This window comes from Erpetoichthys calabaricus, chromosome 8 (assembly GCF_900747795.2).
Source record: "Erpetoichthys calabaricus chromosome 8, fErpCal1.3, whole genome shotgun sequence".
Classification (NCBI taxonomy): Eukaryota; Metazoa; Chordata; class Cladistia; order Polypteriformes; family Polypteridae; genus Erpetoichthys; species Erpetoichthys calabaricus.
In genome coordinates, this window is record NC_041401.2 from 4,934,548 (window position 1) to 4,958,685 (window position 24,138).

A 24,138-nucleotide genomic window follows, 5' to 3' on the forward strand; every position below is an offset into this window, starting at 1 on the left:
TGGCTGGGGACTTTAACTGTGTTTTAAATCCACTCTTAGATAGGACTCCTGTGACAGGGGGGACGACATCTAATACTGCAAAGATAATTACACAGTTTTTAAAGGATCACAACTTATCAGACCCCTGGAGGTTTCTTAACCCAAACTCAAGAACATATTCGTTCTACTCACCAGTGCATTATAGCTACTCAAGAATTGATTATTTTTTTATAGATAATAATTTCCTGCCTACAATTAAATTATGCAAATATGACACAATTGTTATCTCTGACCATGCCCCTCTAGTCTTGGAGCTAAAATCAATAAGCCCCTCGTACTCACCTCGCAGATGGCGTCTTAACCCTCTTTTATTGGCAGACGAGAACTGCACAGAATTTATATCCAAACAAATCAGCTTCTTCCTAGAGACAAACATGTCTACAGAGGTTTCTGCAGGAACACTCTGGGAAACTCTAAAGGCCTTCCTAAGAGGCCAGATTATTTCATATCTTTCCCATAGAAATAAATTAGAAACCAAGAAAGTGTCAGAGCTAAGAAATGAAATTACTAGAATAGATGAAGAACAAGCCAGGCGTCCAAGTGAAGCTCTTCACAGGAAAAGGCAGGCCTTGCATACAGAACTTAACATCTTAACAACTAAAGAAACTGAACAACTTATTTATAAGTCTAGACAGCATTACTATGAACACGGAGAAAAAGCTAATAAGCTTTTAGCTCAACAAATTCATAAACAAGAAGTTCACAATGCAATACCAGTAATCACCAACAAGAATGGAGAAGAAATCATCGACCATAATAAAATAATGCACACATTTAGAGATTACTATAAGTCTTTATATTCCACTGAGCCCAAAGAAGACAACACGCAATCTAATGCATTTCTGGATAATTCACAAATACCACAAATAGATGCTTTAAGTGCTGAGGAACTAGATAAACCTCTAACGCTAACAGAATTACTAGACGCTATAAAGTCACTACAAAGCGGGAAATCATCAGGCCCTGATGGTTACCCCGTAGAGTTTTATAAGAAATTCTCCACTCAGCTAGCTCCACTCTTATTGGTAACATTTACAGAAGCTAAAGACCACCAAATACTACCTCAAACATTTCGACAAGCATTAATCACCGTCTTTCCTAAACAAAATAAGGACTTGTTACAATGTGCATCATATAGACCAATTTCACTCCTGAATAATGATGTTAAGATACTCTCAAAAATCCTAGCTAGAAGGATGGAGAAAGTGCTGCCCTCGGTAATATCACAAGATCAAACTGGATTTATTAAAGGCCGACATCTATCTTCAAATCTCCGACGCTTGTTTAATGTTATATATTCACCAGCAAAATCAAACACCCCAGAGATATTACTATCATTAGACGCAGAAAAGGCATTTGACATGATCGAATGGAATTACCTTTTCACTGCATTGGAGAAATTTGGGTTTGGCCCGAATATTTGTGCTTGGATTAAACTACTGTATACCAGTCCAGAAGCTTCAGTTTGTATTAATAAAATTTGCTCAGACTACTTTAAACTAGAACGTGGTACCAGACAAGGATGTCCCTTGTCGCCACTGTTGTTTGCAATCGCTATTGAACCACTGGCGGTTCACTGCCGAAATTCTCATCAGATAAAGGGGATTGTCAGAGAAGGACTGGAACAGAAAATTTCTCTATATGCAGATGATATGGTCTTATATATATCGGACCCAGAAAACACTGTCCCTGCTGTTTTAACAGCACTAACAGAATTTCAAAAGATATCTGGTCTTAGAATTAATCTGAATAAAAGTATACTCTTTCCAGTGAACTCACAAGCATATAATATTAAATTAGACACCCTACCTTTTACCATAGCAGATCAGTTTAAATACCTAGGGGTAAATATCACAAGTAAACATAAAGCTCTTTATCAACAAAATTTTGGCGTCTGTATGGAAAAAATTAAGCAAGACTTGCATAGATGGTCAACCCTTCATCTCACTCTAGCCGGAAGAATTAACATTGTTAAGATGAATATCCTTCCTAAACTTCTCTTTTTATTTCAAAACATTTCAATATATATCAATAAATCGTTTTTTAAACAGTTAGATTCAATAATAACCTCATTCATTTGGAACTCAAAACACCCACGTATCCGAAGAGCGACCCTACAAAGACCTCAGGCAGAAGGTGGCATGGCTTTACCTAATTTTCAGTTTTATTACTGGGCAGCAAACATACAAGCCATAAAAACCTGGACACAAATAAATGCACATACACAGGCTTGGTCTGCAATAGAAGTAAAATCCTGTAGTACTTCTTTATATTCCCTGCTTTGCTCTCCAATAAATGAAAGTTATCGCAAATATACTAATAACCCAATTGTGCTTTACTCACTCAGAATATGGAACCAAATTAGGAAGCATTTTAAGATGGAAAATCTTTTATCAGTGGCACCTTTGCAAGGGAACCACCTCTTTCAACCTTCGCAAGTATATCCAGTTTTTAATACCTGGAAAAGTTTTGGGATTAAAATGCTCAGAGATCTTTATATAGACAACATATTTACATCTTTTGAACAATTACGTTCAAAATTTAACCTCCCAGCTACACATTTCTTTTACTATCTTCAAATTAGAAATTTTGTTAAACAGAAATTGCCCGATTTCCCCCACCTTGCACCCTCCACAATGCTGGAAAAAATACTGCTCAATTCCGAGGAAACAAAAACTATTTCCGCAATATATAAAATCTTATTAGAGTCCCTACCTTTCAAAGATCCAAGAGGACATTGGGAAGAAGATCTCTTAATCAATATATCAGAAAAGGAGTGGAAGGTAGCAAAGCAGAGAATTCACTCGAGTTCTATATGCGCAAAGCATAGAATTATTCAACTAAAAATTATATATCGAGCTCATCTGTCTCGCTTAAAACTGTCCAAAATGTTTCCAGGCCAGGATCCGACCTGCGAGCGCTGCAACCAAGCTCCTGCCTCACTGGGTCACATGTTCTGGGCCTGCACCAAACTAACATCATTTTGGACAAAGATTTTTAAGTGCCTCTCAGACAGCCTTAGTATCACAATCCCTCCTAACCCACTAACAGCTGTGTTTGGTGTCCTTCCAGATGGACTTGAATTGGAGAAGGACAAACAAACGGTGATTGCATTCACTACACTCTTGGCACGCAGACTTATTTTGTTAAATTGGAAGAATCCTAATTCTCCTCTTATAAGTCAGTGGGAAACTGATGTTTTATATTATTTGAAATTGGAAAAAATCAAATTTTCAGTTAGAGGATCTGTACAAAATTTTTTCAAAACTTGGCAGGATTTAATCAATATTATTTTAGAATAAGAGAATTAACTATTATTGTATTTAACTCCCTTCTCCATCTCTTATTTATATAGATATTTACTTCTCCCCTTCTTTTGTCTAATGTTGCCTTATTAAAAAGCTTAAAGAAATTTTCCTTTAGCTAAGCTCTCCTTCTCAGGGATGGGGTTTGATTTGTTTTCAAATTTGTTGGGTTATAAATGGATCTGTTTGTATGGAATGATTACAATGAAAATTAATAAAATAAAAATATAAAGTAGATGTGTGACACTTGTATATGACACATTCAGTTTGACAGCAGGCATTAAAATGACTGAGCATCGCACATAATAAGCACACAGAAAAGGCTCTTGTACCGCACAAGTGCTTTTACCAAATATCCAGCTCTCATTTCCTACAGATCATTTTTTACTCAAACTCATCATCACTCTTCACATAATGAACACTGAAATCCAACTGCAAAAGCAAATATGCCAGCACCTCGAGCACTTTAGCCATCTGTATTATATTTAGTATACTGTATATGCTAAAAAGAAAGAAACCCGTTTGACATTTACTGCCCACTCCGGGCTTACTAACCAGAAAACAGCGAGGAAGGTGCTCTAATCTGAGCTGATTATGTCAATGAACAACGCAGGTTGGGGCCAAACAAACAGACAAACACCTGGATATTAGTCATTATGGCGTATCTCACCAATTAGCAATAAACTTGCCCTGCGATGCAAACAATCCCTTCAAAGTGTCAGTAATACCCCCCAACCTTCCAGCAAGTCACGGATACAAACCCACGAGCTTAGAATTGTAGCTAATACTTTCATCTATTTATAGACAGGCAAACACCCGAGTATTATATAAAGGTGAGTATATCGTATGCATCTACCGAACGACATCACGAATTCATGCTTAGGCATCCTTGGTAATAAGTTGACCTGCAAAGCTGGGTCGACTCCATGTGTCCTTACCGCGTGTCTTTTCGTCTAATTTCCACCGAGGATACTCGATGGTCTCCAGAGGGATGTCCCGTTAATGTGACATTCTCTTAAGCGTAAGGACAACGCGAAAGCGGGACAGCACAGCACAGCCCAACACATGCATCCCCATGAAGGTCGAAGCAACGCGCCGAGTTCAGTAAAGAATCAGGAAAGCATTTCAACTTACTGTACAGGCGGCTGCCAAGCTGAGCCTCCGAGGAACCAGGAGAACAGCGGGTGGGCAGCTGCAGGGCGGCAGGTGGGCTGCAGGTGAGCGGCAGCGATCCCAGCGGCACGCTGTCTTGCGCAGTCGGAGTTGGAAGCTGTGGAGCGTAGAAGAACGCCACAACTCCAGCACGAGACCAGCTTAGCTGTTCGGAACGGCAGGCGGCGTGAGCCTCGGGGTGGAAACTTTCCGTTACACGCGGCCCCCCGAGCGCCGTCTTACACGGCCTCTAGAGTTTAGCACGAGAAGGGTGTGTCCTCAGCCCCCTTCTCAAACTTTTCCTACTGACAAGTCCCAGGGTGACAGCTCTTCGCTCGAGGTACCTGCGTGCTCCTTCCTTCCCTCCGTGTCGCTCGGCAGCCGAAGCGGCATCCAGCAGCGTTGCTCCGCACGGGCAAACCAACCTTTCCGTGTGCGGCGAAGAGAAAAGAACGCGAGCCTCCGTTGAGTTCGAGCCAACCGCCCGACCAGCCAGCAGCGACGGCAGCGCTTCACCTGCAGGTACGGAGCAGCTGTCCGGTACGCACACAGATCACGATGTTCTCGCCTGCTCTGCTCCTCCTGCGCTTCGAGGCTTGAGCGTTCGGCTACGCACTGCGCATGCGCGCCCCTGGACTGTACCTGAGCCCGCGAGTGTCCTCGTCGGTGCTGGCGGACGGGGAGCGCGCGTCACTAGTGTCATATTTAATAAGAATAACGGAGGCGACAAATCAATACCAGCGCGTTCGGAGACACGACAGTGCAAGGAAGTCGTCAGGGCGAGGACTGTAGCGGGCATAAACAGTGAGAGGAAGAAGGCGGCAAGGACACGGCGAGTCCGCGACATCGCAACAAGCGGCAAAACGTGAAGGTAGGCAGACGTCCACGGCGAGTAGAAAAAAAGAGTAAAAAACAAAAGAAATCTTTAGAAATCGGGGGTCATTAGTCGTGTTTTTGAGAGTTCAGACACATTCGGTTCAGTATACAAAGCACTTCCATTGCCAAGCGCAGGGTGCTGCACCCATTTAGAAAAACACAAAAAGGAAACGCAGAACACCATATAGGAATACAATCTCATTCTGTAATAAAAAACGATAATGCAGAACACCATATAGGAATATAATCACATTCTATAATAAAAAATGATAATGCAGAACACCATATAGGAATATAATCACATTCTGTAATAAATAGAACACCATATACTGTATGATTATAATCACATTCTATAATAAATAAAACACCATATACTGTATGAATATAATCACATTCTATAATAAAAAAGATAACACAGAACACCATATAGGAATACAATAACATTCTGTAATAAAAAATGATAATGCAGAACACCATATAGGAATATAATCACATTCTGTAATAAATAGAACACCATATACTGTATGATTATAATCACATTCTATAATAAATAAAACACCATATACTGTATGAATATAATCACATTCTATAATAAAAAAGATAACGCAGAACACCATATAGGAATATAATCACATTCTGTAATAAATAGAACACCATATACTGTATGAATATAATCACATTCTATAATAAAAAAGATAACACAGAACACCATATAGGAATACAATAACATTCTGTAATAAAAAATGATAATGCAGAACACCATATAGGAATATAATCACATTCTGTAATAAATAGAACACCATATACTGTATGATTATAATCACATTCTATAATAAATAAAACACCATATACTGTATGAATATAATCACATTCTATAATAAAAAAGATAACGCAGAACACCATATAGGAATATAATCACATTCTGTAATAAATAGAACACCATATACTGTATGAATATAATCACATTCTATAATAAAAAAGATAACACAGAACACCATATAGGAATACAATAACATTCTGTAATAAAAAATGATAATGCAGAACACCAAATAGGAATATAATCGCATTCTGTAATAAATAGAACACCATATACTGTATGATTATAATCACATTCTATAATAAATAAAACACCATATACTGTATGAATATAATCACATTCTATAATAAAAAAGATAACGCAGAACACCATATAGGAATACAATCACATTCTGTAATACAACAGGAAATGCAGAACACATTATAGGAATATAATCACATTGTGAATAAAAAAGATAATGCAGAATACCTTATAGAAATATCTGTACAATCAAATTCTGTAATAAAGATAACACAGAACACCATATGTTGTATGAATATAATCACATTCTCTAATAAAAAAGATAACACAGAACACCATATAGGAATACAATAACATTCTGTAATAAAAAATGATAATGCAGAACACCATATAGGAATATAATCACATTCTGTAATAAATAGAACACCATATACTGTATGAATATAATCACATTCTATAATAAAAAAGATAACACAGAACACCATATAGGAATACAATAACATTCTGTAATAAAAAATGATAATGCAGAACACCATATAGGAATATAATCACATTCTGTAATAAATAGAACACCATATACTGTATGATTATAATCACATTCTATAATAAATAAAACACCATATACTGTATGAATATAATCACATTCTATAATAAAAAAGATAACGCAGAACACCATATAGGAATATAATCACATTCTGTAATAAATAGAACACCATATACTGTATGAATATAATCACATTCTATAATAAAAAAGATAACACAGAACACCATATAGGAATACAATAACATTCTGTAATAAAAAATGATAATGCAGAACACCATATAGGAATATAATCACATTCTGTAATAAATAGAACACCATATACTGTATGATTATAATCACATTCTATAATAAATAAAACACCATATACTGTATGAATATAATCACATTCTATAATAAAAAAGATAACGCAGAACACCATATAGGAATATAATCACATTCTGTAATAAATAGAACACCATATACTGTATGAATATAATCACATTCTATAATAAAAAAGATAACACAGAACACCATATAGGAATACAATAACATTCTGTAATAAAAAATGATAATGCAGAACACCAAATAGGAATATAATCGCATTCTGTAATAAATAGAACACCATATACTGTATGATTATAATCACATTCTATAATAAATAAAACACCATATACTGTATGAATATAATCACATTCTATAATAAAAAAGATAACGCAGAACACCATATAGGAATACAATCACATTCTGTAATACAACAGGAAATGCAGAACACATTATAGGAATATAATCACATTGTGAATAAAAAAGATAATGCAGAATACCTTATAGAAATATCTGTACAATCAAATTCTGTAATAAAGATAACACAGAACACCATATGTTGTATGAATATAATCACATTCTCTAATAAAAAAAATATAATCACATTCTGTAATAAAAAGATAACGCAAAATACCATATAGGAATACAATCACATTCTGTAATAAAAAACGATAATGCAGAACACCATATAGGAATATAATCACATTCTGTAATAAATAGAACACCATATACTGTATGAATATAATCACATTCTATAATAAATAAAACACCATATACTGTATGAATATAATCACATTCTATTACAAAAAAGATAACGCAGAACACCATATAGGAATACAATCACATTCTGTAATACAACAGGAAATGCAGAACACATTATAGGAATATAATCACATTGTGAATAAAAAAGATAATGCAGAATACCTTATAGAAATATCTGTACAATCAAATTCTGTAATAAAGATAACACAGAACACCATATGTTGTATGAATATAATCACATTCTCTAATAAAAAAATATATGATCACATTCTGTAATAAAAAGATAACGCAAAATACCATATAGGAATACTGTATACAACATTCTGTAATAAAAAGATAATGCAAAACACCATATAGGAATACAATCACATTCTGTAGTAAAAAAAGATTACGCAATACAACATATATAAATACAATCACATTCTCTAATAAAAAAGGAAACGCAGAACACCATATAACCATCAACACGGTTAATCCAATGTAGAGGCGCATTGGGCTGGAGCCCACGAACCACTCAATTACCCAGCAAGCAGAATGACATTGGTACAGTGTAGGCAAACATACTGGCTCAATATGGGCACCCATCACTGGCCCATTTGGGATTTGCTCATTGAGGTATCACTATCTCTGTGAGGGTAGACAGACAGGATGCCCAAATTTGTCCATGAACCTGAAAAAAAAGTCCATACTTTACTGATCCATCCATCCATCTGTTTTTTGTACCCGCTTATACCACAGCCTATCCCAGTAAGCAGTAAACACAGGCAGGAAGAACAGCTGCTGGACAGGGCACCAGTTTATCACAGGGTGAACACACACACAAACTGTAAGGACAATTTATTATCACCGGCCCACCTAACTTGTCTTTGGATTGTGAGAGGAAACCTGCACAGACCCAGAAAGAACACGCAAACCCAAACGAAGGGAGAAACCTGGCATGTGAACCCCCCGGCTTTATGTTGTGATGCAGCAGCGCTACCACAGTATTTGTTTTTCCATCAATTAAATTATGTGAAATTATGAAGATTTACATTTAATTAATAAATAAAAGGAATTAAAAACACAATGTGCTAATGTGGCTTTAAACTGTTTACTCTTACAAATACAAAACATCTTTGTATTTATTGGTACCCATGCACATGATTTTTTTTTGGGGGGGGGGGGGGTATTGTTACAACCATGAACATGTAAACATACCCAATAATATATAAAAAAACAGTGCAATTGCAGCCATTATAAAAATGATACCTTTTGAAGTTGTTCAAGTTTTTACTTATACAATCAAAATCAAACCCACCAACAATACTAATTGTCAGGATTAGTTATTTTGATACAATGTTAAAAAGTGGGAAACTGTAGGGGCAGTGATTACATTAGTCCAGCATTACCAAACCACTGGGCGAATGAGGGATTTATGGAACTTGTACTGTCAGAATAATCCATTTTGACCACCTTGTAGCAGCCCCCACATTGTGCCAGTACAGTATTTAAGTGTGTTTTCCTACGTCCACACTGTTCAGAAGGTGCCCACATGATGCTACTGTGTGCATGTTTGCTGGGACAGACTCCATTCACTCACACAGGGGCAAATTTGGAAGCACTTCTTTGGGCTTGTGGCAGGAGCAGTCAGGCACCTGAGGAAAACCAACACAAGGAGAACTTGCAGACCCCACAAAGAGACCAATCAAACACAGACTTCAGTCCCAGGATGCTGCATCTTTGAGGAAGCAGCATCATCATGCCACCCACTTTATTTTTATTTACATAAATATCAGCATATGGTTTGGAAAACATTACGTTCTTTATGTACCTTAATATACCATACCATTTTCTAAGCCCTCTTATTCCTTTGCAGGGGGCTGGAGCCTTTTCCAGCCAACACAGGAGACAAGGCAAAAACAATCCATGGACAGGGCACCAGCCCACCGCAGGGTGAACACACAGAGTACAACAGCAATAACATTTCTTTATATAGCACATTTTCATACAAATAATGGAGCTCAATGTGCTTTACATGATGAAGAAAAGAGAAAAAAGACAAAATAAGTAAGAAAATAAAATCAGGGAACACTAATTAACATAGAGTAAAAGTAATGTCCGATGGCCAGGGAGGACAGAAAAAAAAAAAAACTCCAGACGGCTAGAGAAAAAAAAAAATCTGCAGGGGGTCCGAGGCTACAAGACCACCCAGCCCCCTCTAGGCATTCTACCTGACATAAATGACCTCAATCAGTCCTCATGGTATTCAGGGTTCTCATGGAAGAACTTGATGATGAAGGTCATGTGGACTTCTGGCCTTTAATCCATCAAAGGAGGGACATCACGGTGCTTTGATCACGTGATGGGGCCGCAGATCGCCACCACAGAAAACCGGAAAAAGAACAGAAGTGAGAGTAGGGGTTAGTACAGATTTCGGAGCCACCATGAATGATAATTATAATTAATTGAATATACAGAGCATCAGAATCAAACAAAAATGAAGCTGTGAGAAAGCCATGTTAAAGTAATGTGTTTTTAGCAGTTTTTTAAAGTGCTCCACCATATCAGCCTGGCGAATTTCTATCAGTAAACTCATATTCCAGATTTTAGGTGCATAACAGCAGAAGGCCGCCCGCCTCACCACTTCTTTTAAGTTTAGCTCTTGGAATTCTAAGCAGACCCTCATTTGAAGATCTGAAGTTACGATTTGGAGTGTAAGGTGACAGGCAGGATGGAGCAGATTATTGAAGGCTTTGTAAACCATAAGCAGTATTTTAAAGTCAATTCTAAATGACTCAGGTAACCAGTGTAGTGACGCTAAGACTGGTGTGATGAGCTCAGATTTTCTTTTCCTAGTTAAGATTCTAGCAGCTGCATTCTCCACTCGTTGCAATCAATTCATGTCTTTTTTTGGGTAGTCCTGAGAGGAGTGCATTACAGTAATCTAGTCGACTGGAAACAAAAGCGTGAACTAATTTTCAGCATTGTGCAATGTTATAAGAGGTCTAACTTTTGTTATATTTCCTAAGTGAAAAAATGCTGTCCTAGTAATCTGATTAATATGTGATTTGAAATTCAGGTCAGAGTCAATAATGACCCCTAAATTCTTTACCTCCGTCTTGACTTTTAATCCTAATGCATCAAGTTTATTTCTAATAACCTCATTATATCCATTATTGCCAATCACTAACATTTATGTTTTCTCCTTATTTAGTTTGAGAAAATGACTATTCATCCATTCGGAAACACAAGTGAGACATTGGGGGTCAGTGAATAAAGAGTGTCGGAGTTATCAGGCGCTATTGATAAATACAGTTGTATGTCATCAGCATAGCTGTGGTAGCTCATGTTATGCCATGAGATAATCTGACCTAACGGAAGCATGTAAATCGAAAAGAGCAGTGGACTCAGGATAGAGCCTTGTGGACCACCATGTAGAATATCATGTGTCTTTGAAGTATAATTACCACAATTAACAAAGAATTTTCTACCTGCCAGGTAGGACTCAAACCAATTTAAGACCCTGCCAGAGAGGCCCACCCATTGACTAAGGCGATTTCTAAGAATATTGTGATCAGTGGTATCAAATGCGGCACTCAAATCTAAGAGGATGAGAACAGATAAATGGCCGCTGTCTGCATTTACACGCAAGTCATTTACTCCTTTAACGAGTGCAGTTTCTGTACTGTGATTTGTTCTGAAACTTATCAGGAACAACAGGTTTGTTGAGGTGGTCATTAAGATGCATAATGACTGCCTTCTCTAGGGTTTTACTTAAGAAAGGCAGGTTAGAAAGAGGTCTAAAATTTTCAAAAGCAGAGGTGTCGAGATTATTTTTCTTGAGACCACAGGGGTTTAATTACAGCATTCTTAAGACAGTCTGGGAAGACCCCCATATCTAATGACGAGTTTACTATGTCAAGAATACTATCAATTAGCATGCCCGATACTTCTTTGAAAGGGGGGACCATATGAGAAAATCCCTTTTACCATTTCAAGGAGATCTCTGCTGGTTAACACATGTGGCATTAAAGTGCCAGGACAGAGTACTGAAGTAAGCATACACTCCAAAGAGTCAAAAGAGTAGAAATACAGATAACTTCAAACAGCAAAACGTACAAGTGCCGGTACTCTATACCGGTGAGTACTGGCCCACTTCAAGCCTTGGAGAAAATCAGCAGGCAATGTAAACATCTGTCCATTTCTTAAAGGTCTTATCCAGTTTAGGGTCAAGGAGTTGTTGGTGTCTATCCCAGCAGAATCAAGTGTATGGCAGGACCAGCAGTGGACATAATGGCACACTTGCAAATGTATACCCATGCACAATCAATTACACACCAGACCAATTCAGAGTTACCTGATAACCAGCATTACACATCTTTGGGCTATAAGAGGAGGAGAACCCATGTAGGCACAGGGAGAACATGCAAAACACCCATGGTGCCTGGGCCAGGATTTGAAGTGATTCTGAAGCTGTGAAGCTTCTCACTCCAGCACCGTGCCACCCAATTCAAAACAAAAACATAAAACATGATGCCATATACCCTGGAAAAGTCTATTCAGGGGTCCTGGAGAGGAGGGTCCGTTGGATAGTCGAGCCTCGGATTCAGGAGGAACAGTGTGGTTTCCGTCCTGGTCGCGGAACAGTGGACCAGCTCTATATCCTTAGCAGGGTCCTGGAGGGTGCATGGGAGTTTGCCCAACCAGTCTACATGTGTTTTGTGGACTTGGAAAAGGCATTCGACCGTGTCCCTCGGGGAATCCTGTGGGGGGTACTCCGAGAGTATGGGGTACCGGCCCCCCTGATAAGGGCTGTTTGGTCCCTGTATGATCGGTGCCAGAGCTTGGTCCGCATTGCCGGCAGTAAGTCGAACCCGTTTCCAGTGAGAGTTGGACTCCGCCAGGGCTGCCCTTTGTCACCGATTCTGTTCATAACTTTTATGGACAGAATTTCTAGGCGCAGCCAAGGTGTTGAGGGGGTCCGGTTTGGTGGGCTCAGGATTGGGTCACTGCTTTTTGCAGATGATGTTGTCCTGTTTGCTTCATCAGGCCGTGATCTTCAGCTCTCTCTGGATCGGTTCGCAGCCGAGTGTGAAGCGGCTGGGATGAGAATCAGCACCTCCAAATCCGAGACCATGGTCCTCAGCCGGAAGAGGGTGGAGTGCCCTCTCAGGGTTGGGAGCGAGATCCTGCCCCAAGTGGAGGAGTTCAAGTATCTCGGGGTCTTGTTCACGAGTGAGGGAAGAATGGAGCGTGAGATCGACAGGCGGATCGGTGCGGCATCCGCAGTAATGCGGGCGCTGCATCGGTCTGTCGTGGTGAAAAAGGAGCTGAGCCGCAAGGCGAAGCTCTCAATTTACCAGTCGATCTATGTTCCTACCCTCACCTATGGTCATGAGCTATGGGTCGTGACTGAAAGAATGAGATTGCGAATACAAGCGGCTGAAATGAGTTTCCTACGCAGGGTGTCTGGGCTCTCCCTTAAAGATAGGGTGAGAAGCTCAGTCATCCGGGAGGGGCTCAGAGTAGAGCCGCTGCTCCTCCGCATCGAGAGGAGTCAGATGAGGTGGCTCGGGCATCTGATCAGGATGCCTCCTGGACGCCTCCCTGGTGAGGTGTTCCGTGCACGTCCAACTGGGAGGAGGCCACTGGGAAGACCCAGGACACGCTGGAGGGACTATGTCTCCCGGCTGGCCTGGGAATGCCTTGGGATTCTCCCGGAAGAGCTAGAAGAAGTGGCCGGGGAGAGGGAAGTCTGGGCATCTCTGCTCAAGCTGCTGCCCCCGCGACCCGACCTCGGATAAGCGGGAGATAATGGATGGATGGATGATGCCATATATTCATAACATAACGTTCCTAAACCAATTCAGGGTCAAAGGGGACTGTGGCCTATCCTGTAAAAACACCAGGCACACGGCAGGAAACAGCCCTGAACGCAGTATCAGTTCATCACAGGGTCAATTCTCTTAACACAAGGGGCAATTTGGAAGCATCAGTTAACTTAACCGCACATCTCTGAGGAATATTCAGGAATAGCTAAAAACCATTGGGAGAACAAGCCAATTCCGCACAGTGAGCCATCAGGAATGGAAATTAAACCCAGGGTGCTGAATCTGTGAGGTAGGAGTGCTGCTAACTGCACCATCATGCAGCTGACTTTATATATATTAAGATACTAGGGGGTTCGCCAACCCCCCTGGCCTGCGCTACACGCCAGCCACTTCACGTCTCTGCCACTCATGTTGTGAAGAGGGGGACTGAACGCACCCCAAGGAGATGCGGTCATTCCTTCAAAACCCCCTCTTAAACGGTGATACAATGGGAAACAAAAATTTTTTTTTTTTACCTCCTCTTTGCTCGATCACCTGCTGGCTTGCTGCTGCTGCTGCTGCTGCCGTGCCACTTGATCTGCATCTCGCACGGCACTTTGAACATTTAAAAGCCTGTACAGCAGCTGTCCTACTCTTTGTCTTTTATTTCCAGCCCCAGACGTGGTTAAATCTCTTGGCACAAAGTCTTGTCTCGCGGGATGTGACTTCTTGATATTTTTTAGTTTATAATTTAAAAACGGAATAAGAATCTGATAATCTAACACCATCACATTAAAGTTTGATAAATTCTGAAAAGAATGATACCAAACATGTATATGTAGGTTTTAAAATAAGCCCAATTTAAAGCGTGACAAAAAACGTGACACAAAAACGTCACATAAAATCGTTGCACTTTTAGGCTTAGGATTTTATATATATATATATACATAGAGAGAGTAGATATAAACATCTTAACGGATTTAAAAACTTTATGTTCTTAATGCATCTGATTAATAGTTTAATCTAAATATGGATGTTCCAAAATAAAATTAGGTGCCCACTTTTTAGTTTGGGTTCAAAGGGAGCTAGTGCTTATCACAGGAGAATCAAGTGTGAGGTTGGATATTTGGCTTATATATGTGCAGAACAATGGCAACCATTTATTTTTTGTAGAGCCCAACATCACACAAGGAATGCCGCAATGGGCTTTAACATGCCCCGTTTTTTGACAGCCCCCTAGCCTTGACTCTCTAAGAGAGAGCTGATTATAGCACGTTGCCTCATCCACCACACAGCAATCCACCCAGATTAAGATCCGAGAGCAGCAGGTGACACCTCAGCACCACACTAGTTCAGAAGGAATGGAACCAGTGTGAGATTTTTTATGGTGGCTGGAGTGCCAATTCTGCCACCCACCCCCAGGTTTTTTACCTGCAGGTTAGAGTGCTTACATACAGGGCTGGATGCAGGTTAAGGGCGTTGCTCAAGGGCCCAATGGAGTAGAGTTATTTTTGGCATTTTACGGGATTTGAACAGGTAACCTTCTGATTACCAGTGCAGCCCTCTAGCCTCAGAGCCACCACTCCGCCATTAATAGCTGTAGCCATTACCATTTTCAGGACCTACCTTCAAAATCAGACACATAATATGACAAAGACCAGAAAATGTTTCATTTCACTTCAAGGTCACCAGAAGTTGCTGTTAGAGACGGTCGGCATCCTTACCCAGCCTGGATTCCCCATAGGGCATCATGGGAACTGGAGTTCTTGGACTCAGCCCTATTGGGTTCCATGGGTGCCACCAAGGGGGTGCTGTGGGGACTGGGGAGCCCTACTTTGTCGGGCTGTCTTCTCACCCTGAAGTGCTTTTGAGCTACAGCTTCAGAACATCGGAAGTGCTTCCGGGTGTAACATAAAAGGAGTTGCCTGTCACACTTGGATCGAGCGAGAGTTGGTAGGAAGGAGAACAATGTTTGCGTGGAGGCAGTGGCAAAGAGAGAGAGAAGAGAGTGAAAACAAAAGCATTGTTATGTACGTACCTGTTACGTTTAATATACTTGTGGCAGTGGTGGGAAACACTTACCTGAAGAGTTTCCCACAACAAAGCCCTTTCGTTCGTTTTACATTTGTTGCCGAGCGTTGGTGTCAGGTGTTTGCATGAGTTGGGGCACCCCCTGGTGGCTGCAGTGCATGCTGGGAATCCTTGCTGTTAGTGGTACGCTTGCATCACAGGGCATCCATATGCATAAGCCACCCCCCTGGTGAAGTGTATTTGGTTGTGGGCACAGAGGAGAGAGTACCCCCCACCCTTCATGTAAGCGTAATAGTGTCAGTTGTTTAAGGTTTGGGGAGAACACCCAGGCTCTTTCACAGGCTAAAGGGAGAGATCTGGAGGCAGTGGTGACATTGGGGGAACTTAACAGTCACTTTTCATTTCCTGACCTCCGGACCAAGCACCAGGGACCTCATGTATAACGCTGTGTGTAGAATTCACACTAAAACATGGCGTATGGACAAAAACAGAAATGTGCGTATGCACAAAAAAAATCCAGATGCATAAATCTGTGCGTACACCAACTTCCACGTTCTTCAGCTACATAAATCCCGGTCAGCCTGAAAAGTAACGCACATGCACACGCCTGCCACTCCACCCCGACTCCTCCCAGAATTTCGCCTGTTTGAATATGCAAATCAATATAAATAGCCCTTAAGCTCAGCGTTCTGTGAAATGGCAATGACAAAAGCGCAGGGGAAAATAAAAGAATTTCAGCGAATACTAAGTGGAGGCAAAGAAAAATGTACTATTTGTTGGTTTAAACAGTGATATAAACAACAAAAGGAAGTTGATCGAGTGACATAGAGTGTCAGAGAAACTCGAAAGCTCAAGTTCACAAAGTCGCACAGTGCCGAAATAAAAAATAAGTTTTCAGATATCAAAGTCGCCGTGAAAAGGCCCATCGTCTGAGCGTCATATGAAAGCTTGTTAGGGTACAGAGAAAAGAAAAAAAAAATAGGGACACAGTTGGAAAAAAGCATGAAATGTCAACTTTAGTCTTGAAATTTCCACTTTAATCACGTAGTTTATTTCGTCATTAAAGTAGAACATCATAAACTTCATCTTAAAATCATTTAATTTACTAGTTTCTCAAATCCCATCATAACTAAAGTAGCACGTTAAATGCTTTGTTGTGTATGTATTCTTCTATGTGCTCTATGTGTGTGAATCACTACGTGCTTCTTAAACGACCTTTCTCTTCCTCCGACAGGACACAAAATCCATTACATTCGTGATAGTACAGTTCTCTGAACAATTTAAATACTGAGATGTATACGTGATATCATTTTTCATGATGAAATGAATTAAAGCATGTTATTAAAATGGGAACATGGTGGTGCAGTGATAGTTACGAGCTGGCCCTCCAAGAAGCCAGTCATCATTATCTGTAAATACACACTCTCAATTGAATTGAATTCCTTTATTGTTATTATATGGTACAATGAGATTCAATATGCAAATCTTCCATAAACTTATTTTCCTATAAAATGGTAAAATAACAACAACAATAATAATACTAATAATAATAATACGATAAAAAAACAATGAAAAATATACAATATGAAAGCATAATTGGCTCAGGTTGTGCAGTATTACAATTGTAATGCAAGTTTCCAGTGAGGTGATTGTACTTATAAGTACAAACAGTTCTACTGGAGCACTCGATGGAGTGATTGAGTATGTTTAGAGCTCTTGGGATGAAACTGTTTCTGAACTATGAGGTCCATACAGGAAAGGCTCTGAAGCGTTTGCCGTACTGTATAGGAGATGTTCAAATAGACTGTGTGTGTGGCTAAGGCAGCATGTGCTAGAAGCTGTACCCCGATAATTCTCCTCGCTCTTGACACAATCTGCCATACAGCTTTCCGATCAGCTGCTGTAGAGCTGTGATTCCACACTTAGATACGGTGGGTTAAAATACTTGGAGTGGCACACTGAGAGTAGTAACAAAGCAGCTGTGGTATTTGGAATAGTTTGGCCATTCGGCGCACCATTATATGGTTACAGGTTGATTACAATTAGATGCCTTAAACTAAAAAAACGATATGCGGTGTAACAGATAAGCCCTTTGGCCACCTCTTGAACCCTCAGGTACCACTCCAAACACGAAGTAAAAGCACAAGACTCTTTATTTTTCTTCTTATACCGTGCACAAAGCACCCTTTCCACCACACTACTCATATAACAATTACTCACAAAACCAATACAATCCTCCACTCCCAGACACTTCGCCCTCCTACCTCCCAGCTCAGCTCAGTGTCTGGGCTTTCCCATAGTCCTTTTATATCCCCTGACCCGGAAATGGTTCCTGGCAAAACCCACAAGTCCGTTTCCTTCCGGGTCAGGGTAAACAGTCCTCTTCATCACCCCGGGAGCACGTCGTTTCTTCCGGTCATGTGATACTGACGCACTCCCGGGTTTTAGGGCACACAAGAGCCCACTAGCCCCCCTACAGCGACTCCCGGTGGTCCCCAAGGTATCCAGCAGGGCTGTGTATAGAAACTACAAAGTCCATGAGGCCCTTGCTGGAACTCGGGGCAACATCATGCGGTCCGGAGGGCTCCTCCTAGCGGCCTGGGGGTGGCGACCGGAGTCTGTAGCCGGTTGTCCATCACAGCGGTTAATGTCAGTGTATTTGATAACGCCGCGTCAGGGATGTGAATCTAAAAAAATAAAGGGAAGCCAGCAAGAAACAGTAGAACTGCTTTGATGCTGGGTGCCACCAGTTTGCAAAACCAAGTGGAGAACTTGCATACGCAATGGATTGAGCTTGCGTGAGAATGTGTGTGGCTTTACGCCAAGTTTTTAAACATCGTAATATGAGTGTGGAAATGGGCGTACGCAACATTTTTGTTCATACGCACCGTTTATACATGAGGCCCCAGGTGAGGGGACTTGAACAGATTCAGTTACCTGTTATCCTGTAGTTCACGTCCCTATCCCCGTTTAACCAATGACTGCAGGAGTACACACAAGGACAGACATATCATGAAATCTGCAGATGACTCCATCATTGTGAGTCTTTTACAAGATAAGGAGGTCAGCCTGTTGTTAATGAGTGGTGTGCTCATTCATTTTTACAGCTAAATATTTCTATGGTCGTAGATCTCGGGTGCTTCCCTCCTTCCACTGCCTCAACTTTAATTAAAGGAGACACGGTGGAAATGGTGGAGCGCTACAAATATACGGAGACAATCATTGATAACAGACTACACTTTGATCTTAACACAGAATAAATTTGTGGGAAGGGGCAGACGCGGCTTTTCTTTCTTAGGAAACTCTAAACTTCTAAAGTGGACCAAACCATAATGACACTGCTTTACAAGTCCGTTATTGAGTCTATCGTGACATTTGCTTTTATATGTTGGTTGGTAACCTCAGTACAGTACACCACCACGAGGTCACAGTTCAGGGTTCGCGGAATCAGTTGTTCGCGGATTTTTCCTTAGAACCTATTTATTAATTGTTAGCAGAAAGCTCAAATATCTTTCGCAATTTTTTATGGCTTTTTTCGTGGCAATACTGTGCTGTAAAGAGAACAGGAAGCAACCACTGAGGGAAACGCGGTTTGGGATGGTGAAAGTAGCCAATCCGAGAGCGTTATTCATTTCTCCTTGTTGCTGATTGACTGCTGCCCTGTGACGCATCTCCAGCTGAGTGTCCTCGTGTTTTCCTTTTAGTTATTGTATTCATTTTGTTATTCTTAAACGCACAACATGTCGCCGAAATGCCCTGCACCTTCTAAGTCTTCTGGCACTGAGCCTAAACGCCAGAAGAAATTTAAAATACTCCAGGAGAAGGTTGAACTACTGGATTTGCTCCGGGAACTAAAATGTTATGCTGCTGTAGTGCGGCACTATGGCATTAATGAAAGCACCGCACGATACATAAAGAAGAATGAAACAGCGATCTGGAGTACCGTATCTGTAAGTTTCTGTGATAGTGCCAAAAAGGTAACGACTGTAAGGAATAAAAATATCATCAGGTTGGAATCTGCCTTGGCATTATGGATCACCGACTGCAGGAAGAAGAACATCCCCTTGGACGGTAACATCATCCGTGTGAAAGCACGGAAATTGTACCAGCAGTTCGCTACAGGAGACAATGTAGCAACCTCCCATCACTAATGTTCCTGAAACCTATAAAGAAAAGCCAGCACGACACCCCACCAGAAGAAGATCCGTTCAAAGATACGACTCCTCCTGAAGCGCCTGAAGAAGAGGCACCACCCGAGGAGTTTTAAATCCTCTGCATCATACTGCACAGCTACTTCATCATCATCATCATCAATGTCATTCATCATTGGTGAGTACCCGTACATTTTACTGTATTTTAATTAAATGAAATTATTATGTATTTACTCTACTTATAACAAAGGAAACGACAGTGCATACCAAAGAACAACAACAACAACATTTATTTCTATAGCACATTTTCATACAAAAAGTAGCTCAAAGTGCTTTACATATTGAAGAGAAGAAAAATAAAAGACAAAATAAGAAATTAAAATAAGACAACATTAGTTAACATAGAAAAGGAGTAAGGTCCGATGGCCAGGGTGGACAGAAAAAACAATAAAAAAACTCCAGAAGGCTGGAAAAAAAAATCAAATCTGTAGGGGTTCCAGGCCACGAGACCGCCCAGTCCCCTCTGGGCATTCTACCTCACATAAATGAAATAGTCCTCTTTGTAGTTCGGGCTTTTCACGGAGTCACTTGATGCTGATGGTCATACAGACTTCTGGCTTTTAATCCATCCATCATTGTTGGAACATCATGGTGCTTTGGGTAGATGGTGGTGGCGCACGCCACCACCAACAGGACACCGGAAAAGGAAACAGAAGAGAGAGTAGGGGTTAGTACAGATTTTGAATGAATAGTTATTATAATGAATTAGATATACAGAGTATCAGGAATAAATTACAGTGAAGTTATGAGAAGGCCATGTTAAAATAATGTGTTTTCAGTAGTTTTTTAAAGTGCTCCACTGTATTAGCCTGGCGAATTCCTACTGGCAGGCTATTCCAGATTTTAGGTGCATAACAGCAGAAGGCCGCCTCACCACTTCTTTTAAGTTTTGCTCTTGGAATTCTAAGGAGACACTCAGTTGAGGATCTGAGGTTACGATTTGGAATATAAGGTGTCAGACATTCCGATATATAAGACGGGGCGAGATTATTTAAGGCTTTATAAACGATAAGCAGAATTTTAAAGTCAATTCTGAATGACACAGGTAACCAGTGTAGTGACATCAAAACTGGAGAAATGTGTTCGGATTTTCTTTTCCTGGTAAGGATTCTAGCAGCTGCATTCTACACTAGTTACAAACGACTTATGTCTTTTTTGGGTAGTCCTGAGAGGAGTGCGTTACAGTAATATAGCCGACTGAAAACAAACGCATGAACTAATTTCTCTGCATCTTTCGATGATATAAGAGGTCTAACTTTTGCTATGTTTCTTAGGTGAAAAAATGCTGTCCTAGTGATCTGATTAATATGCGATTTAAAATTCAGATTACAATCAACGGTTACCCCTAAGCTTTTTACCTCCGATTTGACTTTTAATCCTAATGCATCCAGTTTACTTCTAATAGCCTCATTGTATCCATTATTGCCAATCACTAAGATTTCGGTTTTTTCTTTATTTAATTTGAGAAAGTTACTATTCATCCATTCTGAGATACAGGTTAGACATTGTGTTAGCGAATCAAGAGATTTGGGGTCATCAGGTGCTATTGATAAATACAGCTGTGTGTCATCAGCATAGCTGTGGTAGCTCACGTTATGTCCCGAGATAATCTGACCTAATGGAAGCATGTAGATTGAGAAGAGCAGCGGACCCAGGATAGAGCCTTGTGGAACACCATATAGAATATCATGTGTCTTTGAGTTATAATTACCACAACTAACAGAGAATTTTCTCCCTGCCAGGTAGGATTCAAACCAATTTAAGACCCTGCCAGAGAGGCCCACCCATTGACTAAGGCGATTCTTAAGAATATTATGATCAATGGTGTCAAATGCGGCACTCAAATCTAAGAGGATGAGAACAGATAAATGGCCTCTGTCTGCATTTACCCGCAAGTCATTTACTACTTTAACGAGTGCAGTTTCTGTGCTGTGATTTGTTCTAAAACCTGACTGAAATTTATCAAGAATAGCATGTTTATTGAGGTGCTCATTTAACTGTATAATGACTGCCTTCTCTAGAATTTTACTTAAGAAAGGCAGGTTAGAGATGGGTCTATAATTTTCAAGAGCAGAGGGATCGAGATTATTTTTCTTAAGTAGGGGTCTTAAGACAGTCTGGGAAGACCCCCGTATCTAATGACGAATTTACTATGTCAAGAACATTATCAATAAGCACGCCCGATACTTCTTTGAAAAAATTTGTTGGTATTGGGTCAAGGACGCAGGTGGAGGGTTTCATTTGAGAAATTATTTTATGTAAATCAGGTAAATCTATCCTAGTGAAAGACTTTAATTTGTTTATTATGGAGTACTGGGGTTTAGGAGGATCCTTAGTGTTGGGTAGATATACTATGTTATTTCTAATATCATTAATTTTTTGATTGAAAAATACAGCGATAGCCTCACTGGTTTTACTGGAAGTACTTAAGGAGGCATTCCTTTGAGTTACCTGGTTTAACAGACGATCAATTGTCGAAAATAAGACTCTGGGATTACTAGCATTGTTATTTATAATCTTAGAGAAATAGCAGCGCCTCTCAAGACGGACTGTGTTATTGTATTCTGTTATTTTAACTTTTAATATCTCATAGTCAATAGTTAGTTTAGTCTTCCTCCATTTACGCTCAGCTCTACGGCATGTTCTCTTTAAATCAGACACTCTTTGGGTCTTCCTTGGTATAACAATGCTAGAAGATTTTTTAACTGTCTTTTCAGGTGCAACTAAGTCAACAGCAGCCCTCACTTTAGTATTAAATCTTTCCACCTTACTATTTACATTCTCCTCGCTATTATAGTTGGCACTATAAACGGACTGATTGGTTAGAATGTTTGAAAGTTTTAAAGCTGCTGATGAGTCAAAGAAGCGTTTTTTAACAATATGCTTCTCATGAGTATTTTCTATCATTATTTCTATATTAAATAGTAGAAGAAAATGGTCTGATAGACCAATATCAATGACCTGCTTTATATCAACTTTTAGTCCTTTAGTAATTACTAAGTCTAACGTATGACCTGCTTTATGTGTAGGCTGATTAACGAGCTGTCTCAAATCAAAAGAGTCCAGGAGGTTCATAAATTCTTTTACTTTCTGGTCACATTGATTATCTATATGAAAATTAAAGTCGCCGACTATTAAGAGTGTGTCATAGTTCGTAATTAAGATTGACATCAAGTCAGAGAATTCCTCAAAGAAAGACGCGTTGAATTTAGGAGGTCTATACACGGATAATACTAGAACGTGAGAATCTCCCTGAATAATAATGGCGAGATACTCAAAAGACTTGAATTTACCAAAACTGATATTTTTACATTTTAACCTGCTTGAGTAAATGTTTGCTAGTCCTCCACCCCTCTTTCCTTGGCGATCAGCACGAGTAAAACTGTAATCCGGAGGCGCAGATTCGATTAAAACAGCTGCGCCATCTGAGCTAAGCCACGTTTCACTTAGTGCAATAAAATCTATTTTTTTATCACTAATAAGATCGTTGATAAAAAACGTCTTGTTAGTTAAAGCTCTAATATTTAATAGTGCCATATTCAATGTTTCGGAGGAGCAGAGATGAATACTATGTGCGTTATTGATATATGGAACAGGAATTAAGTTATTTTTATTAGCGCCGCTCTGCGTGTATTTTTTGTTTAATCTATGATCTGTTTTTATAGTTTTAATACATTGTTCATCTAAAGTAGTAACTTTAATTAAATGATTGGTGTTTATGCCGTATTGGCTAGATTTACTATGTGCATTAAGATTGGTTATTACAGTATTTATGTTGTGCACTTTTATGGAAGATTTTATTAAACAATTATCATGACCAAACACAGGAGTGGCATTTCGGAAGGGGTTAAAAGCAGAGATAGATAGTCAAGATAAACGAATTACCTTGGATATGTTTTCGGAGAGGACCCGGGCGCCGAAGCTGTTCGGATGCAGGCCATCTCGCTTGAAGAAACGCGGTCTTTCCCAAAAGAGGTCCCAGTTGTTGATGAACCCGATGTCTTGATTCTTGCAGAAGCCCTGCAGCCAGTTGTTTAAACCAAGCAGACGACTGTAGTACTCGTTTGATCGT

The 24,138-nt window shown here is 40.0% G+C and overlaps 1 protein-coding gene and 1 long non-coding RNA gene across 2 annotated transcripts in view; one reads left to right on the forward strand and one right to left on the reverse strand.

The window, feature by feature from the left end:
• The window catches only part of znf385b (zinc finger protein 385B), a 426,132-nt gene extending 421,137 nt beyond the window's left edge, over nt 1–4,995 (reverse strand). The window contains exon 1 of the mRNA XM_028806201.2: nt 4,479–4,995. The gene's annotated coding sequence lies outside the window, so the exon portion shown is untranslated. The remainder of the gene's footprint in view (nt 1–4,478) is intronic.
• A 235-nt stretch (nt 4,996–5,230) lies between these two features.
• Nucleotides 5,231–24,138, forward strand: part of LOC127528934 (uncharacterized) — a 40,315-nt gene continuing 21,407 nt past the window's right edge. The window contains exon 1 of the long non-coding RNA XR_007935557.1: nt 5,231–5,367. This is a non-coding gene — a long non-coding RNA (uncharacterized LOC127528934). The remainder of the gene's footprint in view (nt 5,368–24,138) is intronic.